This window comes from Lepidochelys kempii, chromosome 24 (genome assembly GCF_965140265.1).
Source record: "Lepidochelys kempii isolate rLepKem1 chromosome 24, rLepKem1.hap2, whole genome shotgun sequence".
NCBI lineage: Eukaryota > Metazoa > Chordata > Testudines > Cheloniidae > Lepidochelys > Lepidochelys kempii.
Genome location: NC_133279.1, coordinates 8,700,785 through 8,718,471, shown reverse-complemented (window position 1 = coordinate 8,718,471; position 17,687 = coordinate 8,700,785). Strand labels below are relative to the sequence as shown.

Genomic DNA, 17,687 nt, shown 5'->3' with positions numbered 1-17,687 from the left:
TGATCATGCACACGCAAAAGTCCTGGGATAGAGATGGTCAAACAGCATGCAGAGACATCACTTCTGCCTGGTCTCTCAGGCCAACACCAATGCCAGGGTCCCAGGGAGCAACTCTGACTCCAGAATACTCTCCTGTGCTGTTCACACAGCTGCCTCTACAGTGAATCTTGCATAAATTATGTCTTCCCCCAGGAATCAAAACTTGCTCGAATACTAAGAAAAATCGTTTGGAAGACGCTGTCACGAGCAGGACATGGGTAGTCTGGTCAAAGCAGGAATCAGGCCAGCTCAGACACCAGGAAGTCAGAGTCTAGGATAGGCTACAGCACAAACAGAGAGTTGAGTGTCAGGAGGCACACAGGGTCAGGTTACCAGGAGATCAGAAGCAGAAAACAAACTTGAGGGCAGAAACACAGATCAGTAACCAGAGTTAGGCCAGGCCAAGATACCAGGAAGTCAAGCCAGGGAAGCAGGAAACACAAGGCACACAGTCAAGAGTAAGGTGGTGGATCAAATCCTCCTTGTGCTGGGTTTAAATAGGGGCTGTGGACCAATCAGGACCCCCTGTGTTCTGCCAATCAGCGGGGACTGGGGTCCTCTGTCTGAGTTCAGCTCCTATTCTGACAACAGTTGGCAGGTCTCTGGGTGACAGAGTGGAACCTGCTAGCTTCAAAGAGCCCTGTAGAGCAGCGTTGAAGACCCATAAGTCCCTCAGACCCATCTAGTGTCACTAGGGTTGCCAACTTTCTAATTGCAGAAAACCGAACACCCTTGCCCCGCCCCTTCCCTGAGGCCCACCCCCTTCTCTGAGGCCTGGCCCCTGCTCACTCCATCCCTGCTCACTCTGCCCCACTTTCACTCACTTGCTCATTTTCGCTGGACTGGGGCAGGGGGTTGGGGTGGAGTGGGGAGGGGAGGAGGGCTCCAGCTGGGGGTGCAGGCTCTGGGGTGGGGCTGGGGATGAGGGGCTTGGGGTGCAGGAGGGGGCTCTGGGCTGGGGGTGAGGGATTCAGAGTGTGGTAGGGGGTTCTGGGATGGGGCAGGGAGTTGGGGTACAGGAGGGGGAGGGGAGGAGGGTTCCAGCTGGGGGTGCTGCCAGGGATGAGGAGTTTGGGGTACAGGAGGGGGCTCAGAGCTGGAGGTGCATGAGGGGGTGCGGGCTCCCGGAGGGAGTTTGGGTGTGGGGGGGGGGCTCAGGCCTCGGGCAGGGGGTTGGGGTGGCTGACATGTCTCTCCGGCTCCTAGGTGGAGGTGCAGCCATAGGGGTCTGGGCGCTTCCCCTGCCCGCACACGCTATCCCCGCAGCTCCCATTGGCCAATGCCCCCATGGTCACACCTCCGCCTAGGAGCCGGAGGGACATGCCGCACAAAATCGGGTAGGGAGCCTGCCAGCCCCGCCAACCAGACATTAAACGGCCCAGTCAGGGGTGCTGACCAGAGCTGCCAGGGTCCCAGGTGTTCCGGTCAAAACTGGACTCCTGGCAACCCTAAGTGTCACCTGCCGTAACAATCCCACCAAAACCACTGTTAACACCTTTCCTTCTTGGAGAGCCTTTTCTTTTGTGCTAGAACTCATTTCCTCCACCATTGTAACTAGGCTGCTTTGCAGACTCATGATCTGGTGTTTCCAGTCATGTGATAGTCATAAAATTTAAGGCCAGAAGGGACCACGGCTCATCCAGTCTGACCTCTTGCATAGCAGAGCCCACCAGCCCCACCCAGCCTCCTCCACACAAGAACCCAACAACCAAAATGAGACCAAAGTATCACAGCCCACAGGAGACAAGCGGATTATGTGCCACAGGCAGAGCGCATGGCAGGGACTGAGGTGCACCAGTGCCGGAGACCTCTGCAATGGCAGGAAAACGATGAAGTGAGATATACCCAGATAATCCTGGCAAGCGACCCGTACCCCACGCTGCAGAGGAAAGTGAAACCTCTTTCCCAGGTCACTGCCAATTTGAGTTGAGGGAAAATTCCTTGCTGACCCCATATCTGGTGATCAGTCTGGGCATGTGGGGCGGGCAAGAACAGCCAGCCAAGCACCAGAGCAAGAAAGCGCTCAGAGCCCTGGCCCTTACCGTACAATGTCCCATCTCCAGCCGTTGCCATCTCCAGATGCTTCAGAGAAAGGACATGACAAAGAAATCCTCCCAGAGTATATCGTAGGGGGCGGGGGGAATCCTTTCCTGCCACTGGCAGGTGTCTGGCTGAAACCCTGACGCAGGAGGATCTTGATTTGCATTGCTGCTGTTTGGCCTGTCCATACTGGAATTTCAAGGTAGTTCTTTAAGCAGGGAGTCTCTTCATAATCCAACTTCACAAGAATTACCTTTAAATGTGAAGTCTGTGAGAGTTTCCTTTAGTATGTCTTCTCCTTCCTAGGGCCTTACCTAGAAAACAGACCATCGGGAACAGTTTTGCTGGGCACGCAGTTCTCCTCAAATCTTTCCATTCAAACATTGTTGACACATCAACATTTCTATTTGTTTCCCCCGACAATGAAATTTTGTGTCCAAGTTTTGATGAATAATCCCTATTTTCTCTAGGATGCGAATCAAAGGCCATTACAGGGGTTGGGAGTTTTCCACTTACCAACAACACGGGTTTTGGATTAGGCTCCTGGTTGTTTGCTTCTTATACTGTTGCTCCTTCTTCCAAAGTGCATGGACTAGTGTAGCCCCCCAGCCCTGGCTGCTGGCAAGAACAAGGTACTGCATCATTTTTGCTATTGTCCATTTTGTTCCCCTGAATGGCCTTTTTATACATCTGAAATTACTGTTTGCTTGTGGTATTGTAGATGCCCCAAATGAGATCAGGGCCCCATACTGCTGGGTGTAGTACAGACACATCCTAAAAGACAATCCTTGCCCCAAAGGCTTGCAGTCTAAATAGCCAAGGCAGCCAAAAGTTGGGAGGGGAAGTAGAGGCACAAAGACGAAGTGACAGGTTTCAGAGTAGCAGCCGTGTTAGTCTGTATTGGCAAAAAGAACAGGAGGACTTGTGCACATTGTAGGGAGAATGGTCACTTTGGATGAGCTATTACCAGCAGGATAGTGAGTTTGTGTGTGTGGTTTTTGGGAGGGGGGTGAGGGGGTGAGAGAACCTGGATTTGTGCAGGAAATGGCCCAACTTTATTACCATGCACATTGTGTAAAGAGTTGTCACTTTGGATGGGCTATCACCAGCAGGAGAGTGAATTTGTGTGTGGGGGCGGAGGGTGAGAAAACCTGGATTTGTGCTGGAAATGGCCCACCTGATGATCACTTTATATAAGCTATTACCAGCAGGACAGTGGGGTGGGAGGAGGTATTTTTTCATATTCTCTGTGTATAAATAAAGTCTGCTGCAGTTTCCACGGCATGCATCCGATGAAGTGAGCTGTAGCTCACGAAAGCTCATGCTCAAATAAATGGGTTAGTCTCTAAGGTGCCACAAGTACTCCTTTTCTTTTTGTGGCACCTTAGAGACTAACCCATTTATTTGAGCATAAGCTTTCATGAGCTACAGCTCACTTCATCGGATGAAGATGAAGTGGTTTGCACAAGAAACAACAAATTCTGCATCTTGGCAGGGGGTTAGATTAGACTAGATCACCCTTGCAGTCCCTTCTGTGGTTCTATGTCACACAGCAGGTCAGTGTCAGCTGCTCCCCCCACCGTTAATGGCCCACTTCACCTTGAATGGTCCCTTGAAATACCTGTTAATTACTTATGCTAAACAGTCTGTTCCATCTTGTATTTAGTTGCCATACCCGAAGGACTTGTCTATATATATGGCACTGTAGAGCTTAGTGAAGAGGGTAGCTGTGTCCATGGGAGAAGCCCTCCTGTACTGTTTACACCAGGAGTTTGGGTCAGTATAACTACATCGCTCAGGGGTGTGGATTGTGTCTATATCACACAGTTGGGTCAACATAAGGCAGTTTATGTCAACCTAACTATAAAAAGAAAAGGAGTACTTGTGGCACCTTAGAGACTAACCAATTTATTTGAGCATAAGCTTTCATGAGCTACAGCTCACTTCATCGGATGCATACTGTGGAAAGTGTAGAAGATCTTTTCATACACACAAAGCATGAAAAAATACCTCCCCCCACCCCACTCTCCAAACCTGGATTTGTGCTGGAAATGGCCCACCTGTTGATCACTTTAGATAAGCTATTACCAGCAGGACAGTGGGGTGGGAGGAGGTATTGTTTCATGATTTCTGTGTGTATATAAAGTCTGCTGCAGTTTCCACGGTAAACATCTGATGAAGTGAGCTGTAGCTCACGAAAGCTCATGCTCAAATAAATTGGTTAGTCTCTAAGGTGCCACAAGTCCTCCTTTTCTTTTAGCTTATCTAAAGTGATCACTCTCCTTACAATGTGCATGATAATCAAGGTGGGCCATTTCCAGCACAAATCCAGGGTTTAACAAGAACGTCTAAGGGGTGGGGTGGGGGGGGGTTGGAAAAAACAAGGGGAAATAGGTTACCTTGCGTAATGACTTAGCCACTCCCAGTCTCTATTCAAGCCTAAGTTAATTGTATCCAATTTGCAAATGAATTCCAATTCAACAGTTTCTCGCTGGAGTCTGGATTTGAAGTTTTTTTGTTGTAATATCGCAACTTTCATATCTGTAATCGCGTGACCAGAGAGATTGAAGTGTTCTCTGACTGGTTTATGAATGTTATAATTCTTGACATCTGATTTGTGTCCATTTATTCTTTTACATAGACACTGTCCAGTTTGAGCAATGTACATGGCAGAAGAGCATTGCTGGCACATGATGGCATGTATCACATTGGTGGATGTGCAGGTGAACGAGCCTCTGATAGTGTGGCTGATGTTATTAGGCCCTGTGATGGTGTCCCCTGAATAGATATGTGGGCACAGTTGGCAAGGCTTTGTTGCAAGGATAGGTTCCTGGGTTAGTGGTTCTGTTGTGTGGTATGTGGTTGCTGGTGAATATTTGCTTCAGGTTGGGGGGCTGTCTGTAGGCAAGGACTGGCCTGTCTCCCAAGATTTGTGAGAGTGTTGGGTCATCCTTCAGGATAGGTTGTAGATCCTTAATAATGCGTTGGAGGGGTTTTAGTTGGGGGCTGAAGGTGACGGCTAGTGGCGTTCTGTTATTTTCTTTGTTGGGCCTGTCCTGGAGTAGGTGACTTCTGGGAACTCTTCTGGCTCTATCAATCTGTTCCTTCACTTCCACAGGTGGGTATTGTAGTTGTAAGAACGCTTGATAGAGATCTTATAGGTGTTTGTCTCTGTCTGAGGAGTTGGAGCACATGCGCTTGTATCGCAGAGCTTGGCTGTAGACAACGGATCGTGTGGTGTGGTCAGGGTGAAAGCTGGAGGCATGTAGGTAGGAATAGTGGTCAGTAGGTTTCCGGTATAGGGTGTGTTTATGTGACCATCGTTTATTAGCACTGTAGTGTCCAGGAAGTGGATCTCTTGTGTGGACTGGACCAGGCTGAGGTTGATGGTGGGATGGAAATTGTTGAAATCATGGTGGAATTCCTCAAGGGCTTCTTTTCCATGGGTCCAGATGATGAAGATGTCATCAATATAGCGCAAGTAGAGTAGGGGCGTTAGGGGACGAGATTGATAGAGCAGACTGATAGATCAGAACAGATTGATAGAGCCAGAAGAGTTCCCAGAAGTCACCTACTACAGGACAGGCCTAACAAAGAAAATAACAGAACGCCACTAGCCATCACCTTCAACCCCCAACTAAAACCCCTCCAACGCATTATTAAGGATCTACAACCTATCCTGAAGGATGACCCAACACTCTCACAAAACTTGGGAGACAGGCCAGTCCTTGCCTACAGACAGCCCCCCAACCTGAAGCAAATACTCACCAGCAACCACACAACAGAACCACTAACCCAGGAACCTATCCTTGCAACAAAGCCCGTTGCCAACTGTGCCCACATATCTATTCAGGGGACACCATCACAGGGCCTAATAACATCAGCCACACTATCAGAGGCTCGTTCACCTGCACATCCACCAATGTGATATATGCCATCATGTGCCAGCAATGCTCCTCTGCCATGTACATTGCTCAAACTGGACAGTGTCTATGTAAAAGAATAAATGGACACAAATCAGATGTCAAGAATTATAACATTCATAAACCAGTCGGAGAACACTTCAATCTCTCTGGTCACGCGATTACAGATATGAAAGTTGCGATATTACAACAAAAAAACTTCAAATCCAGACTCCAGCGAGAAACTGTTGAATTGGAATTCATTTGCAAATTGGATACAATTAACTTAGGCTTGAATAGAGACTGGGAGTGGCTAAGTCATTACGCAAGGTAACCTATTTCCCCTTGTTTTTTCCAACCCCCCACCCCACCCCTTAGACGTTCTTGTTAAACCCTGGATTTGTGCTGGAAATGGCCCACCTTGATTATCATACACATTGTAAGGAGAGTGATCACTTTAGATAAGCTATTACCAGCAGGAGAGTGGGGTGGGGGGAGGTATTTTTTCATGCTTTGTGTGTATGAAAAGATCTTCTACACTTTCCACAGTATGCATCCGATGAAGTGAGCTGTAGCTCATGAAAGCTTATGCTCAAATAAATTGGTTAGTCTCTAAGGTGCCACAAGTACTCCTTTTCTTTTTGCGAATACAGACTAACACGGCTGTTACTTTGAAACCTGTCAACCTAACTATGTCAGTGTACACACTATAGCCTTGCTCCTGCTGATGTAAGTGCCGTACTACACTGACATCATAACTCCACCTCCAAGAGAGATGTAGGGCTTATGTCAGTGTAGTTAGGGCAACACAGGATTACTTACATCAGTAGTTGGCTGTCTTGTCAATTTCACGGCTCTTCAGCTGGGCAGCTGCCTGGTCTCCTTTCCAAGCTGGGCTGCCACTCAGCCTCTCAGCTTCAGCTGCCTCCCCATACCCTCCTAGGGAGGTCTGCTGCCCCCCTGAGTCCCAACAGCCTGGCTGCCCTGCCCCAGGCTCTCAGTTCCTGTCCCATCCAGATGCAATTTACTGCGGTGGCTGTAAATTGACCTAACCTAGGTCAATTTAAGATTGTAGTGTAGACATGCCCTCATGAGCAACACAGTTATACCAACGTTAAGTCTGTGGTGTAGACGAAACCTGAGTAAGTTTCCCAGCCCTGAAGAAAAGCTCTAGGTCGCTCAAGAGCTTGTCTCTTTCACTAACAGAAGTTGGGCCAATCAGAGATATCACCTCACCCACCTTGTCTTGTGCATGCTGTACTTGTCGTACATGCAGTGGGGTGTGCAGGGGGTGTTCAGCAAACAGTGCACAACCCACCAGTTAATCTTTTTTAAAAATCTCATTTTGGGGCCAGTTTCATTGTTTTTAGGGGCTGGGTCTGCCTGATTGTTGGACTTTTTGACGGGGACTCTGCTTTAGGTGGGGAGCAGGAACTGACATCTGAGGTGAACAGGGCCCTGAGGCTACCATCACCCCAGCCTGGCGGAGTGCTCTATGGCTGTCGCTGCTGAACTCACTTCCTGTCTGCAGGGGTGGGAGAGTTTGAGACAGGAAGTTGGGGGCCTTGAAGGTATGGGCCAACTGAAAGTCTGCTGAGCCTGGCCCTTTGCAAGCCATGTGTCACCACAGCTCCTCACATCTCCCAGAATCCTCTGCTCTCCAGCTCCCAGAATCCTTCGTGCCTCAACTCCCAGAATCCTCGGCTCTTCTGCTCCCAGAATCCTTTGTGCCCCAGCTCCCAGAATCCCCTGCACCTGAATATTTTGTGCCCCCAGTTCCCAGAATTCTCTGCTCTCCTGCTCCCAGACTCCCTTGCCCTTCCTAGGATGGCAGCAGCCAATGCAATCACTGGAGGACTGTTTACAATTAAAAGGGTGTGGCCGAAGGGGATGGGTTTGCGAGGCCATTGGGTCTCAGCCAATCAGCAGTGCTAGCAGCTGGGTCTGGCCTTCTCATAGGTGGGGAGGAGCTGCAATCGGTGGAGGCTGTAGCCAATGAGGAAGTGAGCAAGGGGTAAGGCAGGCAATGGCCACGGCATCCAATAAAATGTGAGGGGTTAGTCCTGATTGACATGCCCCTCACCCAATAGAGACGACAGTGGATAGGGACTCATCTGAGTGGCAGCTGTGTTCGCCAATTGGACTAAGAGGTTGGGAGGAGCGTTTTGAGTGACAGGCTTTCAAGCCAATTGAAAGGGCAGAGAGTGAGGGAACCATCTCCATGGCAGCCAATGGGCCTGGGCGTGGAAGGAGGCCATTCCTGAGGTACATTCCGCTAGTCTTTGGGGTTTGGGGTCGGGAGATTGCCAGACCCCCCAGCTAACGGGGATTGTCCTCAACCAATCGGCCTAGGGAGTAGGCGGGTCATCCAGTTGAGTATGCGGCTCCCCAGTATAAGGATATGCAGTTGGGGGTCCTCTTGATTGTCAGGCTGTGCTGATCAATAGAGGCGAGGATTAGCCCTTGTGTGACAGCCATGCCAGCCAACGAGGCTCAGAGTGGGCGGAGCAGAGCTAATTGACAGGTTTCCCAGCTAATGGAGAACGAGATAGTGGCTGCAGCCGCGGAGCCAGAGACCAATGGGATATGATGTAGGCGGGGGTAAGCCTTTGAATGGCAGAAGCGGCCATCAATGGGAACAGGGCAGGGTAGGCGGGTCTGCCTCGGAGGTGCTTGTTTCCCAACCAATGGGAAATGAGATAAGAGGGGTAAGCCCTTGAGTGACAGACAAAGTAACCAATGGAAAGGGAGGAGGGCGGGAACAGCCCCTGAGTGCCAGGCCCACCTGCCAATGGTGTCGGTGTAAGGGGGAGCGAGCCCCAGCGGGCAGGGGGCGGGGGGAGAAGGGTGAAGCAGGAAGTGGCTGAGAAGCAGCTGGAGCCGGAGAGGGGCCTTGGGGCTGGGATCGGAGCCGCGCCCCCGCCCGCTTCTACTGGAGCTGGGGCCGGGACCCTCCCCCGCAGCGCCCGGCCAGCCGGGGCGGAGCCGCCGCAGCAGCCGCCTGAGCCCAGGGGCCAGCCGGTAAATACCCCCCGCCTGCCCCTGCGCTGGCGCCCCGCCCCCTGCCGAGCCCCCCCGGCCCGGCCGAGCCCCCCCGCTACGCTGCGGAGCCACCGCAGCCCCCCCCCCTCCGCCGGCCGAGCCCCCCCGCGATTCTCGCCGGCCCTGGAGCAGGGGGGCTCCCACCCCAATTCCTGGGGGGGACCCCGTTAAATGCAGGCGGTGAATGAGGGGGAAATCTTATTGTGGGCCCCCCCAATTCATGGGGGGGTCTCCCCGCCCCCCAGCGCGTGGGGAGTAAGGGGGAGGGGTGTTTCTCTACCCCCCAAAAGGGGAAGGGAAATAAAGGGGTCTCCTTAGGGCCCCCCCGATTCCCCGGGGAGAGGTGTGAATAAGAGAGTCCCCCAAATGGGGAAAATAAAAAAGAGGTCTCAAGGCCCCCCCGGGTTCTTAGGGGTCTCTCTAGGTACCCCCAGACATGGGGAGTGAATAAGAGGCTCTGGTGCCCCTTCGTTTCCTGGGGAGGAGGGTGTGAATAAGGTGGCGTGTCTCTCTGGTCCTCCTCAAATATGGAGATGGTGAACAAGAGGGTTTTATGGGTTTCCTCCCCAAATCGTGGGGAGGAATATGTCACTAAGGTCGGTCTCTAGGTGCCCCCAAATGGGGACATGAATAATGGGGGTTTTGTGGGACTCCCCAATTCCTGGGATCTCCCTGGGCTCCCCAGTGCCTGGGGAGGGTTGTTTGAATAAAGGGGTATTTCTCTGGGACCCTGGACTATTGAGAAGGTGACTAAAGGGTGATGTCATTATGGATCACCAATTTATGGAGAGTGAATTCTGGATTCGAGGTGTCCTCTGCCCCCCAGCTCCGTGGGAGCAAATAGGAGTTCTCTGGCACTAAGGGACTGCCCCCTCTGTGGCCACCCCCTGAGCTCTTGTGGGTATCTCACTAGAAAGCCCCTCAAACTCCTGAAGTGGAAACAAGAGGTGGGGTAGATGGTCCTGCTCTGAGACCCTTTTATTTCCTAAACTCTGTGTGTGGAGTGTGTGAATACAAGGTAATGGAGGATCAGGGTTGAACCTTGTGGGGAGGGGGATGGGTTCTGCAAGGAAGTTGTGTACAGTATTAAAATGTAACTGTTACAGTCTGCTACAGTCTATCCTGGGCTTCGGTCACTTCCTTTTGAGGCCTCTTGGCTTTTGTTTGTGACGAGGAAGGGTTGTTAGACAGCCTGGGCGTTTGGTGGTTTGCTTCAGACCAGTTACTGCCTCCTGGGCATCTTCCCCCTGAAAGCCTCTTCTTTGCTAGTCTATGTCTCTGTGGAATCATTTTGCAGGGCAGTCTTGTGGTTCTGTAAAATTAAGTTGTTTGTGGGAAGATGATCAGGTTTTTAAACAGAATTAATTCTCTCTGTAGTGAACTGTGGGGTGTAAGTAAGATCTGCTTTCCTCTGATGTTTAGGTTGTATCTGATCTAAGCAGTGTCCCAGGATTTAACCTGTGTAATCAGCGACTGCTGGCCCTGTCTGTTCTTTGAGTGTGTGAAAAATTGCCTGTCTATTCTATAATACAGTCCCACTGTTGTTAGCATAGATCAGATGTGCAGGGGTTTTTACCACTGTCTTCCTATTCTGGTGTAGAGGACAGTGGTATAAACACCAGTGAGCTATACCTGTGCTTTCACCTTTGGCCTTAATCCTGCAGTCTCAGCTGTGTATGAGGGCCCTTACTTTTGCATGGAGACCAAGTGAAACCTGTAGGGCTCTGCAAAGATGCAGGTGTCTGCCTGCAGCTGATTGTAGCATCAGGCTCTTTGTTAGCAATGGTGCAAGCATTTCAGAAAATCACCCAAATAGCGGGTTTTTCTGATGCTGATGTGTTGTTCCTTTTAGGGGCCTAATTTTGTGCGGTGCAGGTCTTGCATTGTTCGTTCAGCATTTTGCAAGGACGGAGACCTTATACAGTTTCCTTGATCTCATCCATCTCTGATTTCTGAAATTCTTCTAGGTCATCTATTTTAATCTCTGTTATTGCTAATGTAAAATCGTCCCTTTCAATATGTTTTGCAGGCTTTAATTTATTTGTACTGGAAATCATCTAAACACACTTTTGGATACTGTAAAAATATTAATGTACTAATAGAAGCTGTGTGCATTTATGGCACAGGGTCACTGGTGTGTGGGTCTAGAGTGAGAGAACTACGTATCTCCTTCCTTTTCCCTCTTGGCATTGCAGTATATGTGTAAGATCATCTGTTTCCAGTGTTGGAATGAAAGGAGAGATCCTGGCTGAGTTTGAAACATACATTGTAAAACTTAATGTGGTGAAAATAGCATGAAATTCTGTTGGCATAAAGATAACAGTGGGGTCCTCTAGAAATCTCAGAACATCAATTTAGGTGCTGTATTTGGCACCAGATGAGCTGGTGAGGGTATGTTAGAAATGCACCAGTAGATGGTAATGGGGTTTGCAGACTTCCAGGTCTGGGAAGTCTCCGTTGCTTCGTGGTTAAAACATTGAAATACAAGGGGGTTCAATTGCTGACTCTATCATTGACCCTCTGGTAAGTCGCTTCATCTCTTTGTGCCTCAATTTCCCATCTGGAAAATGGGGATATTTCCTTTCCTCCCACCTTTTGTCTTGCTTGGATTGCAGGCTCTTTGGGGTAGCTTCTGTCTCATACCACGTGTATATAGAACGCTTAGCAAAGTGGTGATTGAAGTCTCTAGGCCACTACTGGAGAAGAATGTAATAAAACACATTGCTTCATAAAACAACAAATGTTCATTTTAACCTGTTTGTGCTGTTCTGGTGGCTTGGTTCAGTAGCTACGCTGGCGTTGCCTTACTCGCCAAACAGCATTGCCTAGAGGTACTAGAAGCAGTAGCTTTTCTTCCTTGCTCTGCCAGGAAAATCGGGCCTTAGCTGCACTGGGGAATTGTCTCAATGCCTGCTGCATGTGTGGCAATGTCAGGCTGAGGTGCGACTTGCCTCTGTGCAACTTGACGGCTGGCTAAATGAGCGCAAATGCAAATTATAGCTTGATGCAGCTTCCCCTGTCTACACCTGTGCAGTAGCATCAGTGCTAACCCCTGATGTGTGAAATCAGGGCACGTTCCTAGAGTAGACAAGTCCCGGCACTGTGACCTTGGGGTAAGTCAGTTCTAGATTCCGGGCCTTAGTTCCCGACCTGTAAAATGGAAACAATACTGGGGGTGGGAGTTGTAATGCTTAGTGCTTGCATAGATCTCAGTGAATTATCCAAATGAGGACACCGTGTAGGCCTTGTCTATGCCAGGAGTGCTTTGCCAGTGTAGGTATACTGGTGTACTAAACCAGCAAAGTGCTCTTAGTGCGTTCAAAGTTTATACCAGCAAAACTGCACTCACTTGTAGCTTATTCCAGCCCCCAGAGTGAAATACGCTACCCTGGCAAACAAGCTGTATCTCCACTAGTGCTGGGCTGCCAGCGTAGCTTTATCAGTCCGAGATCTCACTCTTCACACCCCTGGCTGACCGAGCTACGCTGGCAGAACCCTTTAGGGTAGACGCTGCCCCGAGTGCAGAGTATACGCCGCAAAGTATTGCCCCATGGGATCTCTTTTTCCACCTCAGGCTGCCCATTACTCAGACTCTGTAGTGTTTTGTTTTGTTTAACAGAATCACTTCTTTCACCTCGTGTTGATGTTGAGACCAGTTTGTGTTAAAAACAACCTCAACAAAAGCCTGCCAATGTTTAAAAACTTCATTTTCCAGGCTGGCCAAATTCTAAGCAGCCCTGGATCTAAGCCACCACTTGTTTGTTTGGTGTCTCCAGAAATTAGCAGATGGTAGAGACTTAATTCTGTTAAACCTATGGGAATTTAATCACTAACCAGCCTCTAGTCAGGTTTTATGTCTTCTCCCCTGCAAGAAGACCCTTGCAGGGGCAGCTGTGATCTGCTAGTAGATGGAGTACAGGACTGCAAGTCAGGTTCTCATTTCAATTTATTGCTGTCTTGCGTTGTTCCCTGGATTCCCTGCTTGCTCCATGGGGAGAATGGAACTTACCCAAGCTTCGTACAACAGTTCTAAGTATTATAAAATGGTTCATGTTGGAATTCTTAGAACACCTGCATCAGTAGTTAATTTCCTGGGGTGGAATCTGTACGCTGGGTGTGGATCCAGGAAAAACAGTGTTGTCTACTGATGGGCGAAGGGGACTGGGCATCAGGACCGCTGGGTTCCACTCCTAGATTTGGTTTCAGAAGTTGGAGTGATTTTTTTAAAGTGTGCTGCCATTGGGAGCTCTCGTCAGTTTTTAAAAATAAGCTAAGATGATTTCAGGGATTATATCTGCCCCTCGGTCCTCCTGTCAGCTGTTACAGCCACACTTCCTTATTTCTTTATTTTTAAATATTGTTCTCTCCTCTCTCGCCTTCCCACAGCAGCACCTACACAAGCAAAAGGGGAAATTGTGCCTAGTTTTCCTGTTAATCCTGTATAATCAGAATGCTTATTAACACACAGGGGGAAAAGCACAAACAAGTGCTGTTAAATGCACAAAGGAAACACCTGGAAAAACAGAGGGATTTTGTTACTTATTTCTTACCGTGATCTTAAGTCTGGCTTGTTTAAAAAAAGTAGCAGGTACAAAATCTTCAGGCAGGCATATGTTTAGCTTCGGTCCTTTTCTGGTCCCGATCACTGTTGAGAAGCCGTTTGTGTCTGCAGAGGTGTCCCTCTAACTAGAGGCCTGTAACATAGTTGCTTTTCCTCCACAGAGTTCAAAGCGCCTTACAGCGATCGAAGAGTATTGTTGTTCCCATTTCGCAGATGGGGGAAATGGAGGCACAGAGAGGGGAAGTGGCTTAGCTTTGGTCAGAATAAATGGGGCTCCACTTGGTCTGAGATGGTTGTAAGCTGGGTTAGCTGTATCTTTCTGATGAGTGAGGCTGTTAGGAAAGGCCCGTGTTGAGGCACCTGCGCAGGTGAGTAACCGAGTAGGGTGGAATCTTCCCATCTGTCACGGCGCAATGTTAAAAGAGCTGTCTGCTAGTGAAGGGACTGGGGACTAGGATTCCTGGGTTCTCTTCCTAGCCTCTGTCTTGACTCGCTGTGTGACCTTAAGTAAGTCACTTCCGCCTCTCGCAGCCTCCATTTCTCTGTCTGTAAAGAGGGTTGTGAAACTTAATTCCTGGGCTCCTTGGATGATGGGCAAAGCATTAGATGCTGCAGATCTCGATTCCTTGAGCAGAGATGCTGATGGGCTGCAGGGTTGAATGAAAGGACCTGGAAACACAGGAGAACAGTAATTATAATGAGCGAGCCCCCTGGCTCCTTCCTCCAAAAACACTCCCGTGGCCCTGTAAGGTAATTTAGCCTTGACCATTAGCTCTGCCTTGAAATCCTGAGTGTGGCTGAGAGTTCATGGCCAGCAGAAGGTGTTGCATCATTGTCAGCTTTGCAGATGGAATGCCTCTGTTTATCCTCTGCCCGTCTGCCTCTGCTCGATCTGGAGGGGCCACCCCTATGCGAGAAAGAGTTTAACCCCTCTGGCCTGTTCAGTCCTCACCCTCTCTGCTGAATCTGCCAACAGGGGGGCCAGTTAGCGCCAGAAGTGCTTGCGACATGGATCCCCGTTCACTAGGAGCGGGACTGCGATTTGGCCGTACGCATTCCACGCAGGCTGCTGAGCAGCTGGGAGAGAGTGACAGCCAAGAGCTCGACCTGCAGTGTCTACACGGGCCCTGCGTCACCTTAACTACGCTGACATAAGGCCTATGCCCCTTGTGGAGGCGGAGTTGTGATGTCGGTGTGTAGGGCACTGACATCGATGGGAGCAAGGCTGTTGTACGTACGCTGACGTAATTAGGTCGATGTAAGGTGCTTTACATCGACCTAACTCTGTAGTGTAGACCAAGCCTCTCCTAGCTGATACAGCTGTGCCAGCAAAATGTTGTGGTGTGATTAGGCTCAAGAGACAAACTGTACCAGCAAAAGCAGGTTTATGCTGCTATAAGTGTGTCTACACTAGGGCTTGTACTGGCATAGCTGTGTTAGCAAAAAAAATCACACCCCTGGTCGGCATAGCTATGCTGGTCTATGTTTTACGCCTAAATCAGACTGTAGACCAGTGATACTCGGACTGAGCCGCAGGTGGCTCTTCAATGGGTCTCCTGCAGCTCTTTGCAGCACATGTTAAAAGGCTGTGTGATTTAATTCTCAACCAGTCTAAGTTACCAACCAATCAGGATGCGTTTACTGGGTTGTTAACCAATTGTAGTCGATAAAATAATACTTGGTCCGAATTTTATTTATTTATATATGGGTAACGTTGATCACTAATTTGGCTCCAGAACCACTGAGGTCTGAGTATCACCGTGTTAAACTGTGTCTATACTACAGACTTCTGCCGGCCCAGCTATGTGGGCTGTGAAGAGGTGGGATCCCTGACCAGCATGGCTGTGTCAGCAGAAGCCCGTAGAGCCTAGTGTGCACACAGCTATGCTCTTACTGGTATGGCTTGTTTTCCTTGTGGTGGGTGGATTTACTATACCGGAAACTGACCAGAATACCTCTACACATGGCCATTTTAATTTCAGAATAGCTTTCATGCTTTAAATGGACACCCTACCTTATTCCAGAATAATGTCCCCATGTACACAAGCCCCTCTGTCTGGTCTCCATGCAGGCCAGCCAACTGTATTCAGATTCTGCCTCACAGGGGAGTGGCCTTTGAAAGTCCTTACAAGTTTTAGGCCTGGGCTGCTCTTAGGTTGCCATAGCTCCGGCGCTCCGGAGTGTGAAGATTCCAGACCCCCGAGCGGGGGAGCAAAGCCAGCCTAACCCCTGCTGTCGCCTTAGCTACAACCGCTCGGGGAGGTGGTGTAGGCTGTCAACTTCCATTGCTGTAGGGTGCGTGTCTGTGCTGGGGGGAGCTGCACAAAGAGACGAGCATAATGGCCAAGTTCCAATCACTCACCCCTGCCTGGGGAGGGAGGGGGAAACAACCCTGGATGGCTTCAAACGTCCAATCAATAGGTGTGGCTGAGTATTGTTTCCTACCCGGCCCCCTGGAGAGGTGAAAGGAGCCATCCCTGAGCACTCCAGAGACAGGAAGGCATGAGGGCAGGGAATAGATAAGGGTCCATTTCCCAAGATAAATGGACACAAGGGAACTGATTCTATGAAGTACCAGGTTGTCCTTGCTGAGCAAGTGGCCAGCCATGAATTCCACCAGGGTAAATTAATAATTTTCTGTAACTGATGCTGTGGAGAGGCCAAGCTACACCTCGCAGGGTTTTAGATGTTAGCTGCTGCTTTTATTTCTTCTTGGCTGTGCTGTAAAACACCCCTATCCGGAATGAATCCGGTGGGAGGTTGGAATTCTGACCAGACCGTTCTTGGGGAGAACTGTGGTTACCTGTCCTCCTTCCTGCCTCAGTTGCTGATGTGGAGACAGGGTGTTCCAAGGACAGTAGGGAAAAGAGCAACCCCACCAAAATCATGCAAGTGCTGGGTGGCAGTAGGCTCGACGTCAGAAGGGACAAAGACGTTAATCTTGGCTAGCTGCACAGCAGGTGGAGAACAGGGGAGGAATTAGGAGAAATTCAGAGAAAACAGTGAGGTTGTGGTAGAGGGGTTCAGGGGACGTGTCTCAGATGGCAGGAGATGCACAGGAGAAGGCTGTTGCACCAACAAAGGGTAGATTATGGCTAGGCAAACAGGGAGGAGCATAGAGAGTGGATCAGAGTGGTTAGCTGGTGCTAATCTACAGAGGGATTTAAAACCAAGGCGGAAAAGGCTCCTGAAACGAATCTGGAGCTGGTCCAGATACCAGAGGAAGGGAGTGAACGTGCCCCTGTTGCCCTGTCTGGGTGAGGTCAGCAGCAGCACGTGCTGGGGTCTGCAGAGCTGGGACTCTGAGGAGCGCTCGGTCGCTTGCCCATCTGCTGGGAGGCGCACCAGCACATTAGGTGCGGCCTTGAGGCATTCCTTACAAACAGTCCCTTGTCAGACAGTCGCTTATCTGATCATCTCCATGTCAGGAAACCGTTTCAACAATAACAGACTTTGTTGGGAGCCATGTATGCTTATGTTCTGTAAGCTACAAACGCCCAGAGATTCAGGGCAAATATAGCAATGTCCTTGCCACTGACTTGGATCCTGTACCCCCCAAATGCTCCTCAACTGGGTCCCCTTGCTGGCCATTTTTGTAGCTTGGCTTTGGAAACACCTGGGGATGGAGACTTTCCACCACTTGAAAAACCATCTTTGAAGCCCTCCTAGCCCTGCCCCAAACAGCCCCCCTCCAGCATACAGAGAGAGCTCAGTTCTGATCTGTTCGTGGTGTTCTGACACCTTCTCCTCTGGGGCTGATCCTTTCCTCATTTGGTCTCAGCCCAGGGGTGAGCTTTTTGTGGAAAGCTCAGTGTCTCTCTCCGGGTCTGTTTCATTTGTTGGGAGGTGGCGGGGGAGACCTCACTGGAAATGACCACGTGGATCAGCAGTAGCCCATGAAACAGCTGATAGTCATACTTAGCACATGGAAGTCACGCCTCACAGAGCAGGTGCCCAGCGTCTTTTAAGGGCGACAATTCGATTATGAATTTTGTATTGAGTTAGCAGCAAGAGCTTCACCCTCTGCTTTGTCATGGTTGGGGACAGGACCTGACGATATCTTTTGGGCTTGATTTATTGGGTAGCTGGGGCCAGAGAGTACA

At 49.8% G+C, this 17,687-nt stretch overlaps 1 protein-coding gene and 1 long non-coding RNA gene across 3 annotated transcripts in view; one reads left to right on the top strand and one right to left on the bottom strand.

Moving 5' to 3' along the window:
- Positions 1-2,649, bottom strand: LOC140902806 (uncharacterized). Its single transcript, XR_012156119.1, has 3 exons — positions 2,596-2,649; positions 2,082-2,393; positions 1-320 (listed from the first exon to the last, which is right to left on the bottom strand). It is a non-coding gene; the product is annotated as an uncharacterized lncRNA (long non-coding RNA).
- Positions 2,650-8,227: 5,578 nt separating this feature from the next.
- The window catches only part of ZNF687 (zinc finger protein 687), a 50,371-nt gene continuing 40,911 nt past the window's right edge, over positions 8,228-17,687 (top strand). The window contains exon 1 of one of the 2 annotated variants that reach the window (XM_073323423.1): positions 8,228-8,246. The gene's annotated coding sequence lies outside the window, so the exon portion shown is untranslated. Of the gene's footprint in view, positions 8,247-8,822; positions 9,003-17,687 lie in introns of those variants that run through there. The other variant, XM_073323421.1, reaches the window with a different exon arrangement.